Source organism: Montipora capricornis, chromosome 5 (assembly GCF_036669925.1).
Source record: "Montipora capricornis isolate CH-2021 chromosome 5, ASM3666992v2, whole genome shotgun sequence".
Classification (NCBI taxonomy): Eukaryota; Metazoa; Cnidaria; class Anthozoa; order Scleractinia; family Acroporidae; genus Montipora; species Montipora capricornis.
The window spans coordinates 20635514-20646511 of NC_090887.1; the positions used below are offsets into that span (position 1 = coordinate 20635514).

Here is a 10998-nt window from a genome sequence, read left to right on the forward strand (position 1 = left end):
ACAAAACGTCCTTTATAAAATTTAGGAGAAACTTAAGGATTAATGCATTACCTTAATAAATCCTCAATTCTTAGATCTAAGTCTTAGTCATGCGATGTATCCGGTACTTGAATTCAAGCTGCAGATCCTAAAAACGTTTCTAATTAGGGCTCATTTAATTTTCTTCTTTTATAGGTACTTTGAAAGTAATGAAGAGTCTCTCGATGAATGTGAATAAAATCCAAAAGTTCAACCACTTCAACTAAAGTTACTTTGCTGACTTTATTCTCGTTGTGAAATTAGTCTTGCTGACCACGGCTGCTCCTAATTTTGAGGCTGTTAATAAAATCTTGTCTACTACTTTGTTGTTTTTGTGGAAATGCATTTTTGTACGGCATTTTTATCACACCAAAATTCGTGTTATAAACTAACTACAATCCGGAAAAAAAGCGGCCATTGACCGTTGCGCGAATATTGCAATTAAGCATTTGGCTGCCCTTTAGCCATGTGATTTATTTCTCACCACTCTCTTTTTTCGCTCGCGGATTTACCTTGTCGTGCTCTTTGCCGTCAAATAACAGATGAACATTTTCTCAAACATGCGTTTAAAAGGGGGGGAGGGGGGGGGAGGTACTTGGTACTTGGGTCAATTTTCGACTCTCAGAACCCCTACCCATTTTTCGTCTATTTATGGCCACCATCTTAGTCACTTTCGGGTGTAATATAATTTTATCGACCTCAACTTAGTCACTTTCTGTTTATGCATCAACCTTACATGAAGCCTTTTAATTGTAATTTCAAAACGGAATGTAATGCGACTAGAAATATTAAATCAACAGCTCTACAGTTCTCTCTGTAAAAGCTTTTTTTACCGCGAATCTTTTCATTTTTAAATTCCATTTGTCAGAATTTTTCTTACCCCCAAAATCCCGACAATTTGCAACCCATTAGTAACTCTCGGGAAACTCTGATGAAAATGCAACCCCATAATAGTCAATCCAGTATAGTAAATGCGAACCCACCCAGCGGCACATCCTCATTAGCCCATTAATAGGAAGTTCCCCCCCCCGGGGGGGGGGGGGTTAAAAATGGTATGGTGCTTTTAAATTCTCGATGTTCTGTGAGACAATTTTAAAAGTTCTTCGTGCGTGGCAGTTCATTAGGGAGGAATATAACACTGCGGTTCTTTTACTTAGTTTCATATTTATCTCCTTAATTTTATATATTTATCTTACAAGGTATAAGTTTAAAATGCAACAAAGGAGACAGTGTTTGTTGGAGGAAAATAAAAGATGAGATTAGTTACATATCACACAGGAAGGAAATAACGACATTAAAAAAGGTGTAGTCACAAGCACTCAGTGGTATTCTAGGAAAATGACATCCAGTGCTCCTGAAAGGATTCAAGGCTGTGACCTTTCGATTACCTCTTCAGGATTCATGTAACCTTTTTCTAATGATCAGCCTCTGAGAGTTCTTTCCGCGGGGCGTTCACGATTTAATCGTGCAACTATTTCAAGGACAAACGTGCAAGTTTCAAGGAAGAGTCTTTGAGTAATCCTTAGAATTGTAAGAAGGTGTGCCAAGTAAATTAGCTTAAGTGCTTTTTAACTTTTTAAAAGTCTTTAAAAACGGAGGTCTTAGCCGTAGAATCTTTGTTTGTTCAGTAAATGTAGTTAAAATAATCCTAATGAAAGAGGTGTGCCGTATTATTACCAACCGGGAAGGGCCTTTGATTATACGTTAAGGAATTAGAGGAACTCACTATTCCTCATTTCTATTCCGAGCAAATGACCACCGACAGTTTAAAAGACATTATTAAATTTTGCTGCAATTTGGTCAGAAAATTAAGTGACAAACATGTACTCACATTCATGCTGTTGTCTCTCACCAATGCCCAGAAACGGGCATCCAACACGAAATGCCCATTCCATTGTGTGACACATAATGGCCCTAGCACTTTTTAGAAAGAGTCACCTCCACCATGTAAAAGAATTAACACAAATCTTAAATAGGAATTCAACGGACACATTTCCCCGTCAAATATCTACAAATTTTACATTTATTTTATAAGACAGCCCGACCCCAGAACGTTCGTAAGTACAGATCATGAATATTCTCTCAGTTGTGACGGATTATACATCTTAGCTTTAAAAATTTATCTTTCAAAAAACTTAAGTTAAAAACTCCCTATCTAAAAATTAAAACGATTTGTATGCAATTCTTAAAATAGCTGCTGAAGAGAAGGCAAAATTTCTAACTGAAGAAATAAGCTATTGAATTATTTTGTGGCCATCATCTGGGCCAATAACACTTTGGAAAAAGCAACGAAAAAATGTTACAATTATTTTTATGAACATTGCAGAAAAGCGATCTCTTACCATGTTAAATGCTGTTGCTTTAAGTGTAAACCATTCGAAAGAAATATTTTGAGTGGTCCTTTTCCGAGATGCTGTCAGTTATTAAGCTGTACTTTTGAGCCGATCTGTGGATAAAATTCTAAGGAATGTCCATACCTGGAACCAACTGGCATGAGCAGTGCTTTCCAAAGGTGCTATATTAAGAATGCTTTACACGTTATTATTACGATGTGGATGAAAATTGTAAGAATTTGAATGGAACGTTTCGAATGGTACATTGTTCATCGCATTATAGAGTAATGTAACAGATTTTATAGTAACAGATCGAAGTAAGGAACTTCAGAAACGAAAATAGTTAGCTGTTTCTTTCGGTAGTCTATTTTAAGCGATGGAAATGTCAATTTAATCAGTGTTTTTTCCATCGATCTTAATAGAATAACGGAGGTGCATAAAAGTTGGGGATCATGCCTTCATATGGACTAGACGAATAACGGAAATACTGTTGACTTTGTTGAGCCGATGGTATCGAAAAACCATTCACAGGAGACGCAGAACAAACGGCTGACCACGGCAAGAAGGAAGAAGAAATGCACTTATTGAGTCCCTTGGTTCATAATATGGACAGGGCTGTAGACAGGGAACCTCTGATGGATGATAATGGCCTCCGCAAGGAGCCTTCACATCCTCGTCAAAATGTCCATCTTGTTTGATTTGCTGACGACTCTTGTAGCGATGATTTTGGAACCAAATCTTAACTTGTGAAGGAGTAAGATTGATCATTCTCGCCAATTGATCTCTCTCCACAGCAGAAAGGTACTTTTGAACACGAAATCTACTTTCTAGTTGAAAAACTTGGGCCTTGGTGAATAAATACGTCTTTTCTTCTTGTTAGAAACCTTCGGTTTTTCAGACTCACATTTGTTTTCTTGACGAGTTTGGTGCGCTGATTCCGATCCCACAGGGACGCTTTCTAGTGGGGAAAGAAGCAGAAAATAAATTAACACCCTGGTTTAACGAGTCTTTGCTATTGCTAGAGTTTGCACCTCTATGTATGCCCCAATCAGCAGTATTTCCAACCAGGGCCTTGCCTGAACATGCAGATATGTCCTGCAGCGCAGGCTGAAAGAAACAAACTGCACGGCTTTGTAAACGTGTTGGATCTCAAGATAGGGTCTATAAGTAAACATGAGTCTGTACGTAAACATATTTTACCTCGAATTCAAGATTAATTAGGACATAAAGAAACCTGAAGAATGGAACATAGCCAGTTCTGTTTATCAGATCAAACTAGTGACGACAGTTTTCATGTTCACAAATGCGCAAGTAAAAACAGCGGTATAAAAAATCCAAGGAATTATTACGCCAGAAATGGTCAACTGTAATTGCAAGCAGGTGATCTATTGCAGTGTTCTATTTTGGTGGGGTAGTACCTTAATGACCACTCAATATAGGTCCAAGAGCTAACGGCGATGCCCCTAAAAAATTCAAAGTTCCGCCGTGACCACGCAGTTCTTCAGCACTGATTGTTTCAATAAAGACAAGCAGATCATGCAAACGCGATTCGTGCGTCTAGACATACATGTTTTCTCTGCGTTTTGGACATCTAAAATATCGGGTTTTGCCATGTATGGACTTATAGTTTCCCTCCATTTTGCTATACCGATCAGTTGGAGAATACATGTAAACAATGGGAAATTTACAAGGATGAAGGTACTGATAATTAGATTCTCTCAAGCAAGCAATAAATCAACATCAATGAGGATAGCCCTCTTGAAACAGTCTGATGATTCTTTACGACCGGAATGTGAAAAAAAATATATCAGCAAGTTTTAAATGGAATAAACGTATAATGGAATAATAAAAGATCTAAGTTGTCTTAAAATGCCATTCCCCTCCATTTAGTATATGTAAGGAAGTACTTGCAGAATAGCATTACCGAAGTAATGAGCATTACTTTGGCAAACACGACTTAATGACTTTCGTAATAGCAGACAATACCAAAACATTCCGCCGTAGAATACGCACATTAAGCTAAAAGGGAAAAAGCTGAAACGCTTCAAGTATTGTTTCCCAAAACAAACGGCTATCACAGGAAAAAATGCTTTAAACAAGCCTTTATTTGAATTGCCACAATTACGGACAAACTTTTGCTGAGATCGTCGAACTAGGTTGGTTTTTAATACAAGTGAAAGTAGACAGCTCAAGGTCCCTCGAAGGAACGAAACTTGAATGATACAACTTTGCCAGCAACATTCACAGATCAAATAAATTCGATGATATTTAGACCCAGTAACGTGATGGATGTTGTTTTCTGACTTACTTTAAATTTATATTTGGTCCTTTTTATTTCTTTGTGAACCACGGGATAATATTTCCTTCACCTTTTTGAAAATAAATGTCTGGAAGCAATTCTTCACCGGAATTCGGCTTATCTGACAAACTGAATAGATTAAGTGGAGATTTCTGTCTTTTGATATGCGAGGTTTTGCTTTCTTTGTGTTCAATCGCCTCAGTGGTTTGATCAGATATCGATAAATAGTAAATTTCTATCGCTGACTTCAGTCAGTTTACGTTAGAGGCAAAATGCTCAATGAAGCAAAATATCTTGGAGCTGAAGTGCATCGTATTCAGAGACGTTGGTGGTTTAGATCGATAGCAAGTCAATGAATTCGTTATAAACCACAGAGATTTGACACTTTGCATCTACGGATTTCTCTCACCGTTGTTTTACTGACAACTTTAAAAAAGGTTATAAACAAGTGATCGTTTTCAGAGAAGAACTGATTTAAGGAAGAGCAAAAAGCAAGGTCAAATCAACTTGCTATTTGAACTATCTCTGGCCTGCAGAAATGAAACAAGGAACTTTGCGTGCTTTGAAATTGTAATGTTTTGATCCAAGAGTGGCTTTGTAAGTGAACTCCGCCCTCCAATAAAACATTTACACCTTCAATTTTCTGGTGAGTGTAATCTCTTGGGGCCGGGGACACATTTTAGACAAAATGGCGCCTAGATGTCAGACAAATCAGCATGAGCGACTCCCAGGTTTACCTCAGCTTGTCATTAATCATCCAGGATCGTTCCAGCAACGAACCAACACAAGAACCAACGACAAAAACCACAACTACACATGGAGGTCTTTGAGTTGTGAATCTTCTAAGTTACGAAAACACATCTGGGGACAAAGGTGTATGGCAAATGGAGCCGGAGCCCCTCACACAGATTATCCAAGGTCACTATGGGTTCAAGAATTCAATACTTTGATAGTTTGTTCTGCAATTCAGCGTTACATACGGATACACTCTCAGCTTTCATTTTTAATCCAGTTTTTATTGAGAAGTGGGTTTTGCTTTACTACACAAATCAAATCTTGAGAAAAGAACCCGTGAGTAAGTCCATATGAGATAAGATGGCTCTTAGACGTCAGTTGGTGCGTTTTTCCTGTCTCAATTTCTAGATAATTCAAGCTAATCCTACCCACACAACGAACCAATCGCGATAAGTACGAAGTCTTTCTATTGTCACGTCCGTGAAGAATACTTTAAGCTATTTCGAAATAGTATGAAGACAAAGTGGAAAACATGACCGGAAATGATTCAAGATTCATGACAGGTAGAGATTCTGTAAAAGCGAAATCTCGAAGAGTTTTTATTCAAGTTAATGGAGAGGTTTTTCAATTCCGTAATGGCCGGACCAACTTGTCGAAGTATCGCCAACATGTCGAGGAGATAAAACGTGTCAAATTTTGGGAGACAGAAGAAAAATAGCATATGTTAGGGAAAACCAACGAAAGAACCTGAATGATTTAACAAAACGGACCACAAAAGACAATCTCTATACGAGGAACTGACGAATTGCAGAACATTTTGAGTACGTTTAATACAAATCAGGAAATTCGTATCCAATTCAGTATATTAAATGCTGGCAATCCATGATTCAATTCTCGTGACATTATTACATTTTCCTTTGACCATGCAATATGACTTTTATTTCCCTGTTGGCTCTGGTTTACGGCGAGAACAATGATAATTTATCGGGTTGAATTGGACATGAAGATGCTAGGTGATCTGGCTAAAATGTCATCCAATTACGCTCGAAGTCAATGTCTTTTTAATTGGATTCAAATGCGATGGAAGGAACATATTTAATAGCGTTTCATACCTCTTAAAAAACAGAAACAACATTAATCGAGTTAACTTTTGTGAAAAGCACTTAATTTGGGAATTTCAAATTCTGATGGATTCTTAAACTTTTTGACTCCTCGAGAACGATCACCACTTATCTATGGCATTAACGAGAAGGTTCAAAGAACGTGAAACGCACTGAAATGTTGCAATTGAAATGAAAGCTTCCGAGTGTTCCTGTCCTATAAAGATTTTCATTACTTTGTACAAAACGCTTCAAACTTTCGAGATTGTTGCTAAAATCTTCACTAGTCAGTTAAAACGAGAACTAATGAGCAATATTTCCAATTGAGGCTTTCAGCTCCTTGAAGCTGTGAGACATTCTCGCTCATAGCAGCACAGTCACGGTTTCGCTTCGCTATGAAGCAGCGGAACTATCGAAAGGGTAAACCAAATTTTGTTTAGAAGCAGACGTCTTATGCTTTTAGGATACGCAATTCCTGCGTTCAACACTAAACGCTCATCTCAGCGTGACTTTACATAGCGTACTGGCAGTTTTTTTTTCTTAAACAAGAGATTTCAGATTTTCATCTTTAGCTGTAAATTATTCAGTCGTTAAACATACTTGCAGACAAGCAAACAAACTCACCTGATTGTTTTTCCGACAGTTTTCGAACATCGGGAATATTATCACCTCTTTGGTGAGACTCTTCGCGATTCATAGTTGTTTTTATCGGCGAAGAAATCGGTTTATGACCGCTGAATCTTTGTTCTTCCCTCTGCAAGTTCTCATCTCCGCTACCGGAGCTGAGAATATCATCGATGGAGAAGGAAATATTTTGCTTCGAGGTTGTCTGAGCCATTTCGAATGACGCAGAAGAACAAGGATCCAAGAGTGATAATACAAACTAAACCCTGGAAAGCTTTTAAACGAGGATTTGCGCGTGTGGCAAAAGCCCGGAAACAAGGGCGGGACCGTGACGAGTGGACACGGCGTTAACACTAGACAGACAGGTCTGTGATTGGTCAAAACCAAAGGTGCTGATCCGTAAGACTTTAAAAATAATTTAGATAAGTGCAATACTTTACAAGTCAAACAAAAACAAAATTGATGTCCTGAGACGGAAATGCCATAGTGGTCACTGTGAGTGTTGAGAGTTGTGCGAGACAACAGTATTTGAAATTGACGTGTAGCGTTTAGTCAGGGCGAAAAGGTCAAATATTCTTCTTATGAAGAGGACGGGAATTAACGGGAATCCCGCCAAGTACTACTCGTTTGCTTTCCAACGATTTCCACTGTTTTTTGAGCAAGCTTGTGTTGGAAAGCTCTTAGGCGTATACAGCATCCAGAGGGAAAAGCCTCTTTCAGCGACTAATGGACCTCCTCGGATTTTGAACTTATCTTCAAAGCTGACACTCAAAACAACGCCTTTTAATTGGTTTAGTTACCAATTCAAGAACAGTTCATTCAAAATACGCAAAGTAGAAAGATAACATGGGATTACTAAATCAGCAGGGAAAAACGGAAGCACAGAATATATCGCTTCAGACTGATTTGCTTGGGGAATAAAAGTGTTCAAAAAATAGGCACTTAGTAGTGCGTGTCTGCTTTCATTTTCATGAGGATTAGGATCATACATAGTAGTCCGAACATACCGAATTTCAAGTGCGCACAAAATGCTAGACAAGCATGAGTTGTAGAGTAAATGACAGAAGACTCCTGACTTTTCTTAGGTCGAAAACAATCGAACTGTAGTCCAATTGCCGTGAATATGGAGAACGTTTCGTTTCGATTCAGCCCGAGCTTTCAATTCAATGAAGAATTTCAGATAATTCAGACAATCCAGACTCTAAAAACGGACTATCCCTGTTCGGCTCCTGGTTATCATCCTTCCTCATTAATTTGAACGCAATGACGTACACGTGGGCTGAGGGCTCTCGGATGTTGTGTTACCCATTTAAGCGATTTAGAAAGGGACCCTTTGCCCTTTAAGAGAATACATACTAGCACTTAAAGGATTGCTGAAGTGAAAAGAGGAGGTCAACAGTGATAAGCAGGTGAACTGAAATAACCCTGTACTCGACAGAGCAAAGAAGTAATATAAGAAAGCGGAAACGGCGAATACACCGATGTGACGAGCAGAGCGCGTGGGCGCGGTAAGCAAGTGCCAAATCAGTCTCGCGCGTGCGAGCAAACAAGGGGCGTTGCTTCGCCGCCTCTTCCCATGCTTGGTCCTTAATTTCTATCGTTGTTTTCGTTTCATCTTCATTTAATCAATCAAGAAGGCCTTTGTTAAATCCAGATTTATAGACGAGAATGTGCAGCTACTGAATCTTTACCTAAAACGAGTATAAAGACAACAGCTTTCTTGTCTTTTTTTACTGTAATACTCAGCAAGTGTAGTCTTGTTTCAGTTCTCGGGCAAACCTTACTAGGTGCCGTATCAAGATCTTGGTAACGATGGGACCAACAAGAGTGAATTCGAGGCGGTGAGAAGTAAAAAAAGAAGATAAATGACATTGAGACTGCGACAATATTTCACGAAACTGAACTTTCGCGAGCTAACTGTTTGTTTTCTTTCTTTGACGTTAACCCATTTTGAGTCAAGTGTTTTTCTCCACGCTGACATTTGATAGTTCCTTCAGCTACGAGGCTGTTATCAATGGAAGCCGACGGTGCGCCCTTTAACCCCCCCCCCCCTCCCTCCGTCAGTGCTCCGTTTTAAGGGTATTTAAAGCTATAACAACACGGATCAGAGGAAAGTCGGAAAAGATGTTGAAGTCACCGAAGATATAACTGGGCACCTCTTGCTCCGAAAGCAACTGAGCTACGCATGTTCCTACCAATGGGCTTTGTGATGAAATGGTACATGAAATGAATCATATATGAACTGCGGATATGAAATCAAATGAAGCTATGATCTTCGCAGTTATGAACGCAATTTTAACAATTGCGTAGAGAAGCCTGAAAATTTCCGTTGAAGTCCTGAAATTTTCAGGCTTCTCTTCGCAATTGGTAAAATTGCGTTCATAACTGCGAAGATCATAGCTTCACTTAATGGGCTTTGTCTTCGAAGGTTCCAAATTCCACCTCACTTTGAATTAAACACCTAAAGGAGACCAATCTGGGCGTGGTCCAGGCTTTTTTGACCCCGAAAAGAGACCATATTTAAAAGGATTAAATTTTTCTTTTTTGTATTTCTTCGCGCGCAACCCTAAAGGAGACCTTCATGGCTACATATAATGGCGTTTTGCCCAAAAGACCCAAAGTGAGACCAAAATCAAAAATTTACACCCCTAAGCGAGACGACGAGCATCCCTCCCCTTTTTATGTGGGATTCCCTTCCCGGGCCCTCCTCCAGTCGGTTTTCCTAACCCTTTTGAAGAGTTAAAGGAGTTGTTAGGGAGGTTTAGGAACGACAACGGCGACGGCAACGAGAACGTCACAAATTTGCCTATTTAGTGGCCAAAAACAATAGCTTTGCACGCCCTGCACGTGCGTTTTTCACTTTTGTCCATTTCTTTGCCGTCGTCAGCAAAACAACAACGTAAAATAGCCAAATTTGAGTTTTTACATGAAGAACGTCAGCACTTGAGGATAAATTTGCATTTTCTCCCCTAAATTAAGTGTTACCCATATCGCTTTCATTGTTGAGGGGCTGCCACACCATTGCCATGCCAAAAAGCTTACTCGTTGCCCTTTCGGTCGTCGTTGCTAAAGCTCCCTGTTATTTTCACAACGCCGCCCCAAAAGCTTTAAGCTTTAAACAACACCGAGTCGAAATGGTAGCTCTTTGCTTTTCTTCTTGCATTTCAGTTTTCTAGGCATATGTTTCAACATTAAAATGCTCATTTACCTCTTAATTTCTTGGGAAAATCAAATTACAGTGAATGAGACCAATGGTGCGACTTTCCTCGCACCACGGCTTTACTTTCTGGTTTCAACAAAACAAACTCACGTAGGGCGATTTCAGATGTCACCCAGCGGAGTTGATACATGTTAAAGAGCTTACGAGTTACATGAACACAGGAAATCGGTAGGAAACAATTCAAACACTTGTTGACGCCTTAAAAAAATCACACTGATGAAACATCTGTCATCTACAAACCTGTCCATGATATCAAAAGCTTATTAGACAAACACGAAATTACTGATAACTTAATAGAGAAGCTGGGTTAGTGTAGATTTAACACATTCATCCCCAAGATCGAAAAGTTCATTCTCCCAACTAGTATCATAGATTTCTTTGTTGGGTAGGCATGAGAATTTGGTACCCTATCAAGATCAAACCTCTTAAGTTGATAATAATCTTCATTCTCAATACCCATCTGACTGACATTTCATTTAAACTGTAAAGAGAATTTACATACTGATCTTTCCTGGGATTCAAAGGGTTAAAACACGGGAATGTTTCTGAATATTTGATTCACTAAAAACCAGTAAAAAAGGTGAAAGAGTTTATTCAGGAGTATTTCAGTCAGTCAGCTGATCAATATGTGCACCAGAAGAGTAGACTACACACGAAGACAACAGTAGA

General features: G+C 39.0%; 1 pseudogene; it reads right to left on the reverse strand.

Moving 5' to 3' along the window:
• Positions 1-2010: 2010 nt before the first annotated feature.
• LOC138048487 (homeobox protein XENK-2-like) lies at positions 2011-7560 on the reverse strand (annotated as a pseudogene).
• Positions 7561-10998: the final 3438 nt, after the last annotated feature.